Raw genomic sequence first — 19,117 nt, 5'->3', positions numbered from 1 at the left:
CGAGGCCTCCCCAGTGGATTATGCAAGCTAACAATGCTAGTGGCCTTTCACAGTCAGAACATGCTCCCGTAACTGGAAGGCAAACAAAGAGTTGGTCTCCCAGCAGGAAAGAAGTAGCGCCAGTATGTCGAACTTCAATGCATGACTTCTCTACTTTTGGGCTTGGAAGAGAAATAACGGATGTTGTGACAAAGAGTTGGAAAACAGCAGTTGATCATTGACGCTGAAATGCAGTCTGCCAGGACCGTACCTTCTCGAGTTAAATCGGAATTATTCCAGTTCACTTTTGCAGTTATTGCCCGCATCTCTCATCCAGATTGTGCTTCTATGTCGTCCAGGAAAGGTAGCTGGCATAGGTTATCGTTGTGTGCTGCATGTTCCACAACGTATGATACCACGGAAGTCAAAGAAACGCCTTGGTACGCCTATACTGGCTCACCTGCACTGGCTTCTTGTGCACTTAAAGGCCTACTGAAACCAACTACTACCGACCACGCAGTCTGATAGTTTATACATCAATGATGAAATATTAACATTGCAACACATGCCAATACGACCGGGTTAGTTTACTAAATTGCAATATTAAATTTCGCATCACATCTGTGTTGCTGAATCTTTTGCAATTTGTTCAATGAATAATGGAGACGTCAAAGAAGAAAGCTGTAGGTGGGAAGCGGTGCATTGCGACAGCCTTTAGCAACACAAACACAGCCGGTGTCTCATTGTTTACATTCCCGAAAGATGACGGTGAAGCTTTACTATGGAACAGAGCGGTCAAGCGAACACGGTTGGATTGGACCACACACACAAAGTACAGTGTATTATGCAGCGATCATTTGGAAAGATTGTGTTTCGAAGAGGGTCCCTTGCGGAAGGGCAGAGCTGGGCATCTACACCACCTGTCGACTGGTGCTGAAAAAAAGGTGCGGGGCCGACCTTCAGGTTGTACAGGTACGACCATATAATCTCACTAAAACACTAGTAACACAATAAGCAGATAAGGGAATTTCCAGAATTATCCCAGTAAATGTGTCTAATAACATCTGAATCGCTCCCACTGTATAGTATTTTTTTTTCTAGTCCTTCACTCTCACTTTCCTCATCCACGAAACTTTCATTCTCGCTCAAATTAATTAATTAGCATATGGCTAATCATCACGAGTGACACTTCACCTGTCATCATTTTCAAAATGGAGGAGGCTGATTTCAATCATTTGAAATCGCATAAAGGGAAGAAGATTAAGAGCTATTGAGTAGGATTTAAGGTCCAAGCTATTGAATATGCTAAAAAGAACAGCAAGCAGCTATGTTTTATTAATATACCGTAGCTGCGTGTGTCAAATATGAGTCATTAAATGACTCCTGCCTCCTAGTGGTAGAGGGCGCTAGTGATCCTTCTTGCGACTACTCGGCTGCAGAAGAAGTGACAACAAGCAGCGATCGTTTATTTTTTCCTCTCGCTTGCACTTTTAACATGGAGGATTACATATCTAAAATAAAACAGTTTTCTAAAGTGGACTTTCAATCGAAGCAGGAGGTAATAAAGGAAGATCTCCATCGAGACAGAGAGACTTTTAAAACTGAAGAAAGATAAGGAAGACTTCTATAAACAAGTTATGGATGCTTTTGATCAGAAGGAGCTGTGCATGGACTTCATTTATAAGTAAAGGTAAGACCATAATAACGTTTTTTTTTATTAAATGTGCTTTTCATGATGGTATCCTTACATCACACTCAAATTTATAAGCGCAGGCCTAAATTTACCGCATACCTTTGGTAAACGCCGGAGTGAGAAGAGGTTTTAAATTAATTAGCGCCCCGGCGGCAATTCAAGGAAATACGGTATGTCCCGGCAAGAAATCTGCATTGAAAGAACTCCGGCTTATTAGTGATTCCCAGAGCCCAAAAAAAGTCTGCGGGCTATAGAGCGTTTTCTATTCGAGCTCCAGTACTTTGAAGACTGGTGCATAGACAGTCACCACACGATCCTTGACAGAATCGGGTCAGGGTCCAGTGGCATGGAGTCCAAGACGACTGGGGACCCTTTTCTGCTGCAGCCTTCTTCGCCATCGCAGCCGTTGTGGTAGTTCTAATAGTCTGCACAATTTTATAGTTGGGACAGGTGTTTTTTGATGGATCTTAGGCCCTCTCTATCTTAAGCCGTATAACTATTTAAACAAATAATTAATTAGCTTAAGCCCGTGTCAGCCACACTAACCCATCGTTTAAAGTTCCCCTCCTTGGATAATTTATTACACGGGAAAGTGCACTGTGTGGATTCATCGATTGTTTACAAACTGAGTTCGGATAGGAAGTGACGTCAGAAAGACCAAGCCCCACACAGGAAGTGACGCCAGAAAGAACGTGCCACAGACAGCGTCATAACAAGCGGTTTCGTAATTCGGAAAAATGGAGGCGAGTCATCCAGACATGCTTGTGGAAATCACACACAAATAAAATAGCTTCGAGATCGGTAAGCATGAACCAAAATTATTCCGTACATTAGGTGCACTGGGTTATAAGGCGCACTTTCGAGTTCTGAGAAAATTAAAGGATTTTAAGTGCGGCTTATAGTCCGGAATATACGGTACCATTTTTAAAGGGAAAAATATTTAAGATTTTATTGTTAATTATTGTTATTTCCACGACTGCATATATCGCTATAGGTTGATATCGGTATCGGTAATTAAGAGTTGGACAATATCGGAATATCGGATATTGTCAAAAGAGCCATTATCGGACATTCCTAGTCTACACGTATCTCTTATGTGTGACTGGCATCTACCAGTCACACGTATTTCACCATGTACCGAATAATATAGCTTCGAGGTCGGTAAGCACAACCAAAATTATTCAGTACATTAGGCGCACTGGGTTACAAGGCGTACTGTCGAGTTTTGAGATAATGAAAGAATTTTAAGTGCGCCTTATAGTCCGGAAAATACGGTACCATTTTTTGGGGGGAAAATTGAAGAATTGATTGTTAATTATTGTTAATTCCACAAATGTATATATCAGTATCTGTTGATATCGGTATCGGTAATTAAGAGTTGGACAATATCGGACATTCCGAGTCCACATGTATCGCTTATGTGTGACTGCCATCTACCGGTCACAATTATTTCACCAGGTACCGAATAAAATAGTTTTGTGGTTGGTAAGCACAACCAAAATAATTTTTTACATTAGGCGCACCGGGTTATAAGGCACTCTTGAGTTTTGAAAAAATGTAAAGGATTTTAAGTGCGCCTTATAGTCCGGAAAATACGGTACCACTTTGGGGGGACGGCGTGGCGCAGTGGGGGAGTGGCCGTGCGCAACCCGAGGGTCACTGGTTCAAATCCCACCTGGAACCAACCTCGTCACGTCCGTTGTGTCCTGAGCAAGACACTTCACCCTTGCTCCTGATGGGTGCTGGTTGGCGCCTTGCATGGCAGCTCCCTCCATCAGTGTGTGAATGTGTGTGTGAATGGGTAAATGTGGAAGTAGTGTCAAAGCGCTTTGAGTACCTTGAAGGTAGAAAAGCGCTATACAAGTACAACCCATTTATTATTATTTATTAAAAAATTGAAGATTTGATTGTTAATTAATGTTAATTCCACGAATGTATATATTGGTATCTGTTGATATCGGTATCGGTAATTAAGAGTTGGACAATATCGAAATATCGGATATCGGCAAAAAAGCCATTATCGGAGATTCCTAGTCTACACGTATCTCTTATGTGTGACAGCCATCTACCGGTCAAACTTTTTTCACCATGTACTGAATAAAATAGCTTCGAGGTCGGTAAGCACAACCAAAATGATATCGTACATTAGGCGCACCGGGTTATAAGGTGCACTGTGTAGTTTTGAGAAAAATTAAAAGATTTTAAGTGTGCCTTATAGTCCGGAAAATATGGTACCATTTTTGGGGGGGGAAATTTAAGATTTTATTGTTAATTATTGTTAATTCCACGACTGCATATATCGGTATAGGTTGATATCGGTATCGATAATTAAGAGTTGGACAATATCGGATATCGTCAAAAAAGCCATTATCGGACATTCCTAGTCTACACGTATCTCTTATGTGTGACTGCCATCTACCGGTCAAACCTTTTTCACCATGTACTGAATAAAATAGCTTCGAGGTCGGTAAGCACAACCAAAATTATATCGTACATTAGGCGCACCGGGTTATAAGGTGCAATGTGGAGTTTTGAGAAAAATTAAAAGATTTTAAGTGCGCCTTATAGTCCGGAAAATATGGTACCATTTTTGCGGGGAAAAATTTAAGATTTTATTGTTAATTATTGTTAATTCCACGACTGCATATATCGGTATAGGTTGATATCGGTATCGATAATTAAGAGTTGGACAATATCGGATATCGTCAAAAAAGCCATTATCGGACATTCCTAGTTTACACGTATCTCTTATGTGTGACAGCCATCTACCGGTCACACTGTTTTCACCATGTACCGAATAATATAGTTTTGAGGTCGGTAAGCACAACCAAAATTATTCTGTACATTAGGCGCACCGGGTTATAAAGGCGTACTGTCGAGTTTTGAGATAATGAAAGGATTTTTAGTGTGCCATATAGTCTGGAAAATACGGTACAATTTTTGGGGGAAAAAATTGAAGATTTGATTGTTAATTATTGTTCATTCCACGAATGTATATATCGGTATCTGTTGATATCGGTAATTAAGAGTTGGACAATATCGAAAGATCAGATATATGCAAAAAAGCTGTTATCGGACATTCCGAGTCTACACGTATCTCTTATGTGTGATTGCCATCTACCAGTCACACTTATTTCACCATGTACCGAATGGTATAGCTTCGAGGTCGGTAAACACAACCAAAATTATTCCGTACATTAGGCGCACCGGGTTATAAGGTGCACTGTGGAGTTTTGAGAAAAAATTTAAGATTTTAAGTGCGCCTTATAGTCCGGAAAATACGGTACCTTTTTTGGGGAAAATCATTTAAGATGTTATTGTTAATTATTTTAATTCCACAACTGCATATATCGATATAGGTTGATATCGGTATCGGTAATTAAAAGCTGGACAATATCGGAATATCGGCAAAAAAGCTATTATCGGACATTCCTAGTCTACACGTATCTCTTATGTGTGACTGCCATCTACCGGTCACACTTATTTCACCATGTACCGAATAAAATAGCTTCGGGGTCGGTAAGCACAACCAAAATTTTCACCGGGTTATAAGGTGCACTGTGGAGTTTTGAGAAAAATTAAAAGATTTTAAGTGCGCCTTGTAGTCCGGAAACTACGGTACCATTTTTTGGGGAAAAACATTTAAGATGTTTTTGTTAATTATTTTGTTCCACGACCGCATATATCGGTATAGGTTGATATCGGTATCGGTAATTAAAAGTTGGACAATATCGGAATATCGGATATCGGCAAAAAAGCCATTATCGGACATTCCTAGTCTACACATATCTCTTATGTGTGACAGCCATCTACCGTTCACACTTTTTTCACCTTGTACTGAATAAAATAGCTTCGAGGTTGGTAAGCACAACCAGAATTATTCAGTACATTAGGCGTACCGGGTTGTAAAGTGCACTGTGGAGTTTTGAGAAAAATTTAAAGATTTTAAGTGTGCCTTATAGTCCGGAAAATACGGTACCATTTTTTGGGGTAAAAATATTGAAGACTTTATTTGACCGGGCCTACTGTGTAGTTAAGCCTTTGCCATTAAAAATACGTTTTCATCCCCAGTTAAGGAGTAAAACCTGGAACAGTTGCATCCCAAGTCGCGCCTGCAGGCCTGAGCGGGATGCTATAAACAAGGTTCTACGTGAGTGACGTAACACGCTTTGGCACTCGCAGAAAACCCTCTCGGCAGCACGGTGACCTCGGCCCCACACACCGATGCCACTCAATTTATAAACAAAACATCCCGGCAAACGTGGAATTTGATCACACTCGGATTTTATAAGAAACGACCCCTAGGAGCAGAGAAGGAGACATTTTTATAGGCCTTCCCAATCCTCAAATGTCTTGAAAGGGAAGGTATTAAAACATGCAGCTGATTGTTCATGAAGCGTCCACAGGGGAGTTCCTTTTATTTTTTTTCTAAAGACGTCACAATCTGGAAGCATAAAAAAATGCTGGGGGAGACACTCAACTCGTTCTACGGCTGCTGAGAGCTCCTACAAGGACGAAGAGACCCTTAAAGACACACCTGGGAAAACTAAGACCCGGGGGACACATGTGGCCCGTCGAGCTTTTCAATCCGGCCCGCCGAAAATTCCCCAATATTTTCTTTTTACAAACCCCGATTGGGAAATTGTGTTAAATGTAAATATAAACAGAATCCAATGATTTGCAAATCCTTTTCAACCCATATTCAGTTGAATATGCTACAAAGACAACATATTTGATGTTCAAACTGATCAACTTTTTTTTTTTTGCAAATAATCATTAACTTTAGAATATGATGCCAGCAAGACGTGACAAAGAAGTTGGGAAAGGTGGCAATAAATACTGATAAAGTTGAGGAGTGCTCATCAAACACTTATTTGGAGCATCCCACAGGTGTGCAGGCTAATTGGGAACAGGTGGGTGCCATGATTGGGTATAAAAAACATCTTCTCAAAAAATGCCCAGTCTTTCACAAGAAAGGATGGGGCGAGGTACACCCCTTTGTCCACAACTGTGTAAGCAAATATTTAAACAGTTTAAGAACAACGTTTCTCAAAGTGCAATTGCAAGAAATTTAGGGATTTCAACATCTACGGTCCATAATATCATCAAAAGGTTCAGAGAATCTAAAGAAATCACTCCATATGATCGGCATGGCCTGAAACCAACATTAAATGACGTAACCTTCGATCCCTCAGACGACACTGTATCAAAAACCGACAAAAATCTCTAAAGTATATCACCACATGGGCTCAGGAACACTTCAGAAAACCACTGTCACTAAATACAGTTTGTCGCTACATCTGTAAGTGCAAGTTAAAGCTCTACTTGGCAAAGCGAAAGCTATTTATCAACAACATCCAGAAACGCCGCCAGCTTCTCTGGGCCCGAGATCATCTAAGATGGACTGATGCAAAGTGGAAAAGTGTTTTGTGGTCTGACGAGTCCACATTTCAAATTGTTTTTGGGAAATATTCGACATCGTGTCATCCGGAACAAATAGGAAGTGAACTATCCAGTCTGTCATCGACGCAAAGTTCAAAAGCCAGCATCTGTGATGGTATGGGGGTGCATTAGTGCCCAAGGCATGGGTAACTTACACATATGTGAAGGCACCATTAATACCGAAAGGTACATACAGGTTCTGGAACAACATATACTGCCATTTAAGCGCCGTCTTTTTCATGGACCCCCCTGCTTATTTCAGCAAGACAATGCCAAGCAACATTCAGCACGTGTTACAACAGCGTGGCTTTGTAAAAAAAGAGTGCGGTTACTTTCCTGGCCCGCCTGCAGTCCAGACCTATCTCCCTTTGAAAATGTGTGGCGCATTATGAAGCGTAAAATACGACATCGGAGACCCCGGACTGTTGAACGACTGAAGCTCTACATAAAACAAGAATGGGAAAGAATTCCACTTTCAAAGCTTCAACAATTAGTTTCCTCCGTTGAGTGTTGTTAAAAGAAAAGGTGATGTAACACAGTGGTGAACATGCCCTTTCCCAACTACTTTGGCACGTGTTGCAGCCATGAAATTCTAAGTTAATTATTATTTGCAAAAACAAATAAAGTTTATGCGTTTGAACATCAAATATCTTGTCTTTGTAGTGCATTCAATTGAATATGGGTTGAAAAGGATTTGCAAATCATTGTATTCTGTTTATATTTACATCAAACACAATTTCCCAACTCATATGGAAACAGGGTTTGTATTTCAATGCTTTTGCATGATATACTATTTACTATGGTCATCTAACTAGTCACTATGGTCTTATAATTCGTCAATATGGTAATCTAATTAGGTAATATGGTAATCTGAGCCACAGCAGTTCAGACCAGGCACCAAGCAGTGTGGGTGGGGAGCGTTTCCAGAGTGGCCAGCCTGAAATGTGGGCGTCAGGGACAGACGCGGAAGTAGATTTTTTAGTTTTTACTTCTAAAGCTTAGTGTAACATCACATATATCAGATTGTAGGTGGGGGTTTGTTACATTTTTGTTGCGTTTTCACTCGATTGTAAATTGTGTCATACGTTGTCAATATTCAATGTTTTATCGTTTATAGTGAATATTGTAAATCCCACATTCTTTAATTACATGTACATTCTGGGCGTCTCATTCGGTAAAAACGATTTTAATTCCATTCCGTTTTTTAAGACGGCCTTTTAATTTGGCCCCCCCTGGCCTGCTTTAAGCCAAAACAGAACATGTCCTGTTCTCGACCGGTCCGTCGGGAGGCCGACGAGACGTAGGGGCACCTGACGGGATGGGGCCGCTTTGGCAAAGGCGTGCGGATTAAACTTGAACGGTAGAGAAGGGGGGAAAAAAAAAAAGAGCCCGCAAGCGAAGACCGTTGCGGATTACGCACAGGCAAACACCTGCTGAGTCATCGGCGCTGTCATCCCCGGCGTCATTACAGCAAGACGGCAACTTCCTGGCCTTGAGATAATTAAACCTCAGGCTGGACGAGTTATGAGTAACAACGACAACATCCCTGTGCACTGCAAAACAATCTTCAGCCAGTAGCATGAGAGTGCGGGGTTGCACGTCACTGCTGGCCTTAGCATCCTTTCACCTTCAATGGACACTATAGGCCAGACCTCGGCAAAATACATGCGGCCCGTTAAAGGCCTACTGAAAGCCACTACTACCGACCACGCAGTCTGATAGTTTATATATCAATGATGAAATATTAACATTGCAACACATGCCAATACGGCCTTTTTAGTTTACTAAATTGCAATTTTAAATTTCGCGCCGAAATATCCGGATGAAACGTCGCGGTATGATGATGCGTGCGCGTGATGTCACGGATTGTCGAGGACATTTTGTTCCAGCATCGTTCCCAGCTATTAAGTCGTCTGTTTTCATCGCAAAATTCCACAGTATTCTGGACGTCTGTGTTCTTGAATCTTTTGCAATTTGTTCAATGAACAATGGAGACGTCAAAGAAGAAAGCTGTAGGTGGGAAGCGGTGTATTGCGGCCGCCTTTAGCAACACAAACACAGCCGGTGTTTCATTGTTTACATTTCCGAAAGATGACGGTGAAGCTTTACTATGGAACAGAGCGGTCAAGCGAACACGGTTGGACTGGACCACAAACACAAAGTACAGTGTATTATGCAGCGATCATTTCGAAAGATCGTGTTTCGAAGAGGGTCCCTTGCGAAGGGCAGAGATGGGCATCGCCACCACCCGTCGACTGGTGCTGAAAAAAGGTAAGGGGTCGCCCTTCAGGTTGTACAGGTACGACCATATAATCTCACTAAAACACTAGTAACACAATAAGCAGAAAAGGGATTTTCCAGAATTATCCTAGTAAATTTGTCTAATAACATCTGAATTGCTCCCACTGCCCTCTAGTCTTTTTTTTTCTCCTAGTCCTTCACTCTCACTTTCCTCATCCACAAATCTTTCATCCTCGCTCAAATTAATGGGGAAATCGTCGCTTTCTCGGTCCGAATCGCTCTCGCTGCTGGTGGCCATGACTGTAAACAATGTTCAGATGTGAGGAGCTCCACAACCCGTGACGTCACGCGCACATCGTCTGCTACTTCCGGTACAGGCAAGGCTTCTTTATTAGCGACCAAAAGTTGCGAACTTTATCGTGGATGTTCTCTACTAAATCCTTTCAGCAAAAATATGGCAATATCGCGAAATAATCAAGTATGACACATAGAATGGACCTGCTATCCCCGTTCGAATAAGAAAAATCGCATTTCAGTAGGATAAGCGGAAGAAGATGGATGGATGATTGACTGAATTGACTGACACACAGTGAGGCAAAAAAGTATTTAGTCAGCCACCGATTGTGCAAGTTCTCCCACTTAAAATGATGACAGAGGTCTGTAATTTTCATCATAGGTACACTTCAACTGTGAGAGACAGAATGTGAAAAAAAAATCCAGGAGTTCACATTGTAGGAATTTTAAATAATTTTTTCGTAAATTATGGTGGAAAATAAGTATTTGGTCAACCATTCAAAGCTCTCATTGATGGAAGGAGGTTTTGGCTCAAAATCTCACGATACACGGCCCCATTCATTCTTTCCTTAACACGGATCAATCGTCCTGTCCCCTTAGCAGAAAAAACGCCCCAAAGCATGATGTTTCCACCCCTGTGCTTCACAGTAGGTATGGTGTTCTTGGGATGCAACTCAGTATTCTTCTTCCTCCAAACATGACGAGTTGAGTTTATACCAAAAAGTTCTATTTTGGTTTCATCTGACCACATGACATTCTCCCAATCCTCTGCTGTATCATCCATGTATCCATGCTCCACAGTAGGTATGGTGTTCTTGGGATGCAACTCAGTATTCTTCTTCCTCCAAACACGACGACTTGAGTTTATACCAAAATAGATAAATGGATGATACAGCAGAGGATTGGGAGAATGTCATGTGGTCAGATGAAACCAAAATAGAACTTTTTGGTATATACTCAACTCGTCGCGTTTGGAGGAAGAAGAATACTGAGTTGCATCCCAAGAACACCATACCTCCTGTGAAGCATGGGGGTGGAAACATCATGCTTTGGGGCTGTTTTTCTGCTAAGGGGACAGGACGATTGATCCGTGTTAAGGAAAGAATGAATGGGGCCATGTATCGTGAGATTTTGAGCCAAAACCTCCTTCCATCAGTAAGAGCTTTGAATGGTTGACCAAATACTTATTTTCCACCATAATTTACCAATAAATTCTTTAAAATTCCTACAATGTGAATTCCTGGATTTTTTTTTTCACATTCTGTCTCTCACAGTTGAAGTGTACCTATGATGAAAATTACAGACCTCTGTCATCATTTTAAGTGGGAGAACTTGCACAATCGGTGGCTGACTAAATACTTTTTTGCCCCACTGTATATACAGTATGTTGCACTCTGCAGGTATATTGCATGGACACAGAAGGAGGGGAAAACAGAGAAGAAGGTAGTGGAACGAAAGGCAAAAGGGTAGCGAGTTCAGCACAGAGCCCATCATTATCTTCTAGAAGGCAAGTTAGCTCCACCCCCCAACCCCTCCCCGCCCCCGCCTGCCAGGCCAAATGCGTGGGGTGGTCCGCCCTGATAACCTGAGGTCCGCGTCTAACCAGGAAAGCCAGGAGGCTGGGGGAAGTTGCTTCTTTGACGTATGGCGAGAGGAAAAAAAATAAATAAAAAAATGTCCGTCTTCCAGCGATTTCCACAGCGGAGAAGATCAAGTGAAACATGTCGTTAGCGTATTAGCATCATCAGCGCTAATACTTTCTACACACTCGGCTGACCTCTGAGCCTCGCTCCTTCCTTCACTCGAGCTGGAGTTATAATAACAATTGGCTTTTTCACAGATGGCAGCGACACACACACACACACACACACACACACACACACACACACACACACACACACACACACACACACACTAATAAGCGGAGTCTTCAGGGCATAAAAATGAATTCATTTACAGCAGAGGTCATTAAAATGCCGCTTTCTGCTCTACCAAGCAACTCTGTGTTTCAAATCAAACGAGGGATTCATTTCCATGTCGGCTGGAGTCCGACCAGAGAAGAATGACACCATACTGACCCAAGGGCCAAAGTGAAAAAGGGCCAAAGGTCCACCACCTCAATTAATGTGGCCCATCACGTCATTCAATGTGGCCCTCCACGTTATTTGACGTGGTCTTCCACGATATTTGTTGTAGTCCACAAAATCATTCAAAGTGGGCCACTGCATCATTTAATGTGGTCTTCTACATCATTGAAAGTGGCCCACAAAATCATTCAAAGTGGTCCTCCGTATTTTCAAAAGTGGCCCTCCACATTACTTAATGTGGTCTTCCACGTTATTTGTTGTAGTCCACAAAAATCATTCAAAGTGGGCCACTGCATCATTTAATGTGGTCTTCTACATCATTGAATGTGGCCCTCTACTTCACTCAATGTGGTCCTCCACATCATCGAATGTGGTCCTTCACATCATTCAAAGTGGCCCTCCACATTATTTGATGTGGTCTTCCACATTATTTGTTGTAGTCCACAAAATCATTCCAAGTGGGCCACCGCGTCATTCCATGTGGTCTTCTACATCATTGAATGTGGCCCTCTACTTCACTCAATGTGGTCCTCCACATCATCGACTGTGGTCCTCCACTTCATTCAAAGTGGCCCTCCATGTTATTTAATGTGGTCTGCCACATTATTTGTTGTAGTCCGCAAAATCATTCAAAGTGGCCCACCACATCATTTAAAGTGGTCCTCCACATCATTGAATGTGGCCTTCTACATTACTCTAAGTGGTCTTCCATATCATTCAAAGTGGTCCTCCACATCATTCGATGTGAGCCACCACATCATTCAATGTGGCCCACCACGTCATTGAAAGTGGTCCTCCACATCATTCAAAGTGGTCCTCCACATCATTCAAAGTGGTCCTCCACATCATTCAATGTGGCCCACCACGTCATTGAATGTGGTCCTCCACATCATTCAAAGTGGTCCTCCACATCATTCAACCTGGCCCTCCACGTCATTGAATGTGGTCCTCCACATAATTCAAAGTGGTCCTCCACATCATTCAATGTGGCCCACCACGTCATTGAACGTGGTCCTCCACATAATTCAAAGTGGTCCTCCACATCATTTTTTGTAGTCCATTAAATCATTCAAAGTGGACCACCACGTCATTTGATGTGGTGGTCCACATAATTGAATGTGGCCCTCCACATCATTTGTTGTAGTCCACGACATCATTCAAAGTGGCCCACCACATCATTGAACGTGGTCATCCACATAATTCAAAGTGGTCCTCCACATCATTGAACGTGGCCCTCCACATCATTTTTTGTAGTCCATTAAATCATTCAAAGTGGACCACCACGTCATTTGATGTGGTGGTCCACATAATTGAATGTGGCCCTCCACATCATTTGTTGTAGTCCACGACATCATTCAAAGTGGCCCACCACATCATTGAATTTGGCCCACCACATCATTGAATGTGGCCATCCAAATCATTTGTTGTAGTCCACGACATCATTGAAGTGGCCCACCACATCATTGAAGTGGCCCTCCACGTCATTTGTTGTGGTGGTCCACATCATTGAAAGTGGCCCTGCACATCATTTGTTGTAGTCCACGACATCATTCAAAGTGGCCCTCCACATCATTGATTGTGGCCCTTCACATCATTGAAAGTGGCCCTCCACATCATTGAATGTGGTCCTCCACGTCAAAGATTGTGGTCCTCCACATCATTGAATGTGGCCCTCCACCTCATTAAATATGGCCATCCACATCATTCAAAGTGGACCTTGACATCATTTGTTATAGTCCGCGACATCATTCAAAGCGGCCCACCACGTCATCGAATGTGGTCCTCCCCATCATTTTTTGTAGGCCGCGAAATCATTCAAAGTAGCTCACCACATCACCGAATGCCGTCCGCCACATCATTCAAAGTGCTCCTCCACATCATTGAAGGTGGCCCTCCACGTCATTCAAAGTCGTACTCCACATCATTGAAAGTGGCCTTCCACGTCATTCAGTTTTGCCCACACATCATTCAAATTGGCCCACCACTTCACGTAATTTGGTCCTCGACATCATATGATCTAGTCCACCACATCATTGAATTTGGCCCGCCCAGTCATTCAAAGTGGCCCTCCACATCATATGATCTAGTCGGCTACATCATTCAAACTGGCCTAACAAATCATTCATTATATAAGTGTTATATAGGCAACACATAATGTGTCTATATTAGCCTACTATCAAAATGACTTTAAAAGTCTTACAAAAGTGTTATAATGAAGGCAACACATGAAGTAAGTGTCTATATTAGCTATATTAGCCTACTATCAAAATGACTTTAAAAGTCTTATATAAGTGTTATAATGTAGGCAACACATGAAGAAAGTGTCTATATTAGCCTACTATCAAAATGACTTTAAAAACCTTATATAAGTGTTATAATGAAGGCAACACATGAAGTGTCTATATTAGCTATATTAGCCTACTATCAAAATGACTTTAAAACTCTTATATAAGTGTTATAATGTAGGCAACACATGAAGTAAGTGTTTATATTAGCTATATTAGCCTACTATCAAAATGACTTTAAAAGTCTTATATAAGTGTTATAATGAAGGCAACACATGAAGTGTCTATATTAGCCGACTATTAAAATCCGATCCAAATCTTTGTTGACAGAAATGTTGAATTTTAATTTTTATTCTACACATTTTTGCAACATTTGGAAATCATTAGTAAAACGGAGGCTTCTCCCAGGGTGAGGTAACTTCTGGAAATTACTGGCTCAGAATGACCAAAGGTACAGATGTGAGTGCCCATGTTAAAGGAAACAATATTTGCAAGCTGGGTACCGTTTGCTGTGGTCTGGAACAACATGACACTCAAACAACTATCAGAAATGCAGCCAATGTTACATACAGATAATGTCTCATGAGACATGCAAATATAAATTAAATACACAGAGGACATAAGTAAAATAAACTAAATGAGCTCAAATATAGCTACAAACGAGGCATACTGATGCAATATATGCAGCTAACCTATAACGCATGTTAGCATTAATTAGCTTGCCTGATTAGCACTCCAACAAGTCAATGACATCAACAGAGCTCACCTCTGTGCATTCACGCACAGCATAAAACATTTGGTGGACAAAATGAGTATAAGAAGGGGTGGCATAAAACACCTCTTTCTGTGGTAGCGTCGGAGAAAGTCGTGCATGCAAACAAAATACGGTGAGTTCAAGGATCGTTACGATTAGCAGGACAAAACGGCGCTTGCCAACTACTCTCATCAGTGAAGCATGTTTCAGATGAACAGTGGCATTTCTAACAACAATTTCGCTTAGTTATTACAATCATTTCATTTTGGTTTCATTTGCTAAAAATTGGTTGGACTAACCCATTTTTATTGTATTGCGAGAATGTACTAATTTTAAGTTAGGGTAACAGATATTTGTTGGATGGCAATCTTGCCCTCATTTTAATTGAGTTAATCCAATGAGTAATTTTTGTTGTTGTCTGTCTATCTGTGTTGGCCCTGCGATGAGGTGGCGACTTGTCCAGGGTGTACGCCGCCTTCCGCCCAATTGTAGCTGAGATAGGCTCCAGCACCCTCCGTGACCCCAAAAAGGACAAGCAGTACAAAATGGATGTATGGAGAAAGATGAGTTTACTTTATCACTCAACTTCTCTAGTTCAGTGTTTTTCAACCTTTTTTTAAAGGCAATGCACATTTTTGTCATTAAAAAAAATCCGGAGGCATAACAAACCAGCAGAAAATGTTAAAAAATGTACTTTGTGTTAGCAAGCAAGGGTATCTACGTTGTTGCTATCCTTCTTTGTGTAGATATTGTTGATTGTCGCGTCACGTTCGGATGTACATAGTGGATGCCGTAAGTTTTTGCTGTCGTCCAGCATTCTGTCTGTTTACTTTGTAGCCGGTTCAGTTTGACTTGAGTTTTGCGTAGCCTTTGGGTTTGAGCATTACATACCTTTTTTACCTTCACACTGCCTCCCGCTGTGGTCTGCATACGGGGATTGATTGATTGGGACTTTTATTAGTAGATATACAAGTACAACCCATTTACCCATTTATTGCACAGTACAGTACATTTTCCGTACAATTGACCACTAAATGGTAAGTTTTTCAATTTGTTAAGTCGGGGTCCACGTTCACAACAAACCATCCTTGTCTCACTCGACACATTCTGACTTTTACAAAGCAATGCTGCCCCCTCCTGACATGGAGTATTCGGTGTTTACCCAGCCGAGCTTTAGACGGCACAAGACACGAAGCAACGGCAGATTCTAATTATAGATTTGCAAAAAATATTTTTGGCATAAATTAGGTGAAGTTACATAATTTCCCCTCGGCACACCAGCCAATACCTCACGGCACACTAGTGTGCCGCGGCACAGTGGTTGACAAACACGGCTCGAGTTATACAAACCCTGTTTCCATATGAATTGGTAAATTGTGTTGGATGTAAATATAAGCAGAATACAATGATTTGCAAATAATTTTCAACCCATATTCAAGATATTTGATGTTCAAACTCATAAACTTAATTTTTTTTTGCAAATAATAATTAACTTAGAATTTCATGGCTGCAACATGTGCCAAAGTAGTTGGGAAAGGGCATGTTCACCACTGTGTTACATCACCTTTTCTTTTAACAACACTCAATAAACGTTTGGGAACTAAGGAAACTACTTGTTGAAGCTTTGAAAGTGGAATTCTTTCCCATTCTTGTTTTATGTAGAGCTTCAGTCCTTCAACAGTCCGGGGTCTCCGCTGTCGTATTTTACGCTTCATAATGCGCCACACATTTTCGATGGGAGACAGGTCTGGACTGCAGGCGGGCCAGGAAAGTACCCACACTCTTTTACTACGAAGCCACGCTGTTGTAACACGTGGCTTGGCATTGTCTTGCTGAAATAAGCAGGGGCGTCCATGATAACGTTGCTTGGATGACAACATATGTTGCTCCAAAACCTGTATGTACCTTTCAGCATTAATGGTGCCTTCACAGATGTGTAAGTTACCCATGCCTTGGGCACTAATACACCCCCATACTATCACAGATGCTGGATTTTGAACTTCGCGCCTAAAACAATCCGAATGGTTATTTTCCTTTTTGTTCTGGAGGACACCACGTCCACAGTTTCCAAATATAAATTTGAAATATGGACTCGTCAGACCACAGAACACTTTTCCACTATGCATCAGTCCATCTTAGGTGAGCTCGGGCCCAGCGCAGCCGGCGTCGTTTAAGGGTGTTGTTGATTAATGGGTTTGGCTTTGGATAGTAGAGTTTTAACTTGCACTTACAGATGTAGCGACCAACTGTAGTTACTGACAGTGATTTTATGAAGTCTTCCTGAGCCCATGTGGTGATATCCTTTACACACTGATGTCGGTTTTTGATGCAACACCGCCTGAGGGGTCAAAGGTTCGTAATATGATCGCTTACGTGAGGTGATTTCTCTAGATTCTCTGAACCTTTTGATGATTTCACAGACCATAGATGGCAAAATCCCTAAATTCCTTGCAATAGCTCGTTGAGAAATGTTGTTCTAAAACTGTTCGACAATTTGCTTACAAAGTGGTGTACCTCGCCCCATCCTTGTTTGTGAATTACTTAGCATTTCATGGAAGCTGCTTTTATACCCAATCAGGCCACCCAACTGTGGGATTGTTCCATATAAGTCTTTATCAGTATTTATTGCCACCTTTCCCAACTTTTTTGCCACGTGTTGCTGGCATCAAATTCTAAAAGTAATGATTATTTGCATTAAAAAAAAAAAGTTTATCAGTTTGAACATCAAATATGTTGTCTTTGTAGCATATTCAACTGAATATGGGTTGACATTTTTTTACACCATTTCCCAACTCATATGGAAACGGGGTTTGTACTAGCGGAGTTCCTCAAGGTTCCATCTTAGGTCCTCTTTTTTTCATCCTATTCAACTGGTGGCGCAGTTATTTATATATATATATTTATATATATTTAACAGAATTCTAGTGTGCTGTCACGAAGATGATTTATTTTGGTTGCAGGTCCCAAAACATAATAAATAGGCCAAATATCAAATGTCCACTGTAGAGGACGTTGGTTTATTATAATTACAATTCCTGTTAAAACTTAATTAAAAAGCGCTTCTCCTCAATTTCCTGCAAAAAAAAAATTGTTATATTCCTGAAGTTGACAGGTTTGTCGTGGAAAGCGTTTGGCAAGAAGTGTCTATAATGAAAGCTGGCAGAGTGGAAGAAAGCACGCGTGCCGGCGAGGACTTTGGCGCATTTCTGCTCCTTACCTTGGCGAGGCGGCAGCGCGGCGTCCGTCCACGCAAGGACGACGTGGGGAATATTCCTGTGGGGGCTCCTGCGTGCAGGCTGGATGCGGGGCAGGACGTCACTTGTGCGGCTCTGCTGTCCTCCTGCATCGCTCCGTGTGCTTTTTGGCCGCAGTGGCGGCGAGTGTGTGACAACACTACATGCACATGGAAGGACGGAGACAAAACCAGGACTGGATTCTCCGCGCGGATCGGGCAGTGGAAGCTCTATTTATACAATTGGACGCATGTTTTGTTTTGTTTTGTTTTGTAAATTATTTTAAATTGTATTTATTTATCACATTTCGTCCCATTCATACCTGAATACAAGGGGACTAAATTAAATAAATGAAGCAATCTTTAAAATAATCACTTAAATTTGGGAATGTATACATTTAATTTAATAATAATTGTATTTTTATTGATTTAATTGTTTCATGAATCATTTAATGATTGTATCATTCACTATTTAATTAATACATTTTAATGTAATTATTTATTGAGACATTTAAGTCATATATATAATTGTTTTAATATTTCATTTTGACCCATCCATCCATTTCCTACCGCTTATTCCCTTTTGGGGTCGCGGGGGGCGCTGGCGCCTATCTCAGCTACAATCGGGCGGAAGGTGGGGTACACCCTTGACAAGTCGCCACCTCATCGCAGTAATTTTGACCCATTGCACCCTGAATACAAGGGACTAAATTAAATGAATAAAGTAATCTTTAAAATAATTACTTACATTTGGGAATTGATTTACGTCATTGCATTTAATAAACATTAATTTTTTATTGATTTATTTGATTTTGATTATTTCATTAATTAGTCCATAATTGTATTATTCACAATTGAATTAATACATTTTTAAATGTAATTATTTATTGAGGCATTTTAGTATTTTATATATGTATATATATATATATATATATATATATATATATATATATATATATATATATATATATGTGTATATATATATATATATATATATATATATATATATATATATATATATATATACATATATATATATATATATATATATATATATATATATATATATATATATATATATATATATATATATTTAAATTTTGTCCCATT

At 40.8% G+C, this 19,117-nt stretch overlaps 1 protein-coding gene across 1 annotated transcript in view; it reads right to left on the bottom strand.

Annotated features, from left to right (window-relative positions):
- Positions 1-18,204, bottom strand: part of dlgap1b (discs, large (Drosophila) homolog-associated protein 1b) — a 280,337-nt gene extending 262,133 nt beyond the window's left edge. The window contains exon 1 of the mRNA XM_061922258.1: positions 17,993-18,204. The gene's annotated coding sequence lies outside the window, so the exon portion shown is untranslated. The remainder of the gene's footprint in view (positions 1-17,992) is intronic.
- Positions 18,205-19,117: the final 913 nt, after the last annotated feature.

This window comes from Nerophis ophidion, linkage group LG15, assembly GCF_033978795.1.
Source record: "Nerophis ophidion isolate RoL-2023_Sa linkage group LG15, RoL_Noph_v1.0, whole genome shotgun sequence".
Classification (NCBI taxonomy): Eukaryota; Metazoa; Chordata; class Actinopteri; order Syngnathiformes; family Syngnathidae; genus Nerophis; species Nerophis ophidion.
Note: the sequence above shows the minus strand (reverse complement) of the source record. Positions and strands in the feature narration are given on the sequence as shown.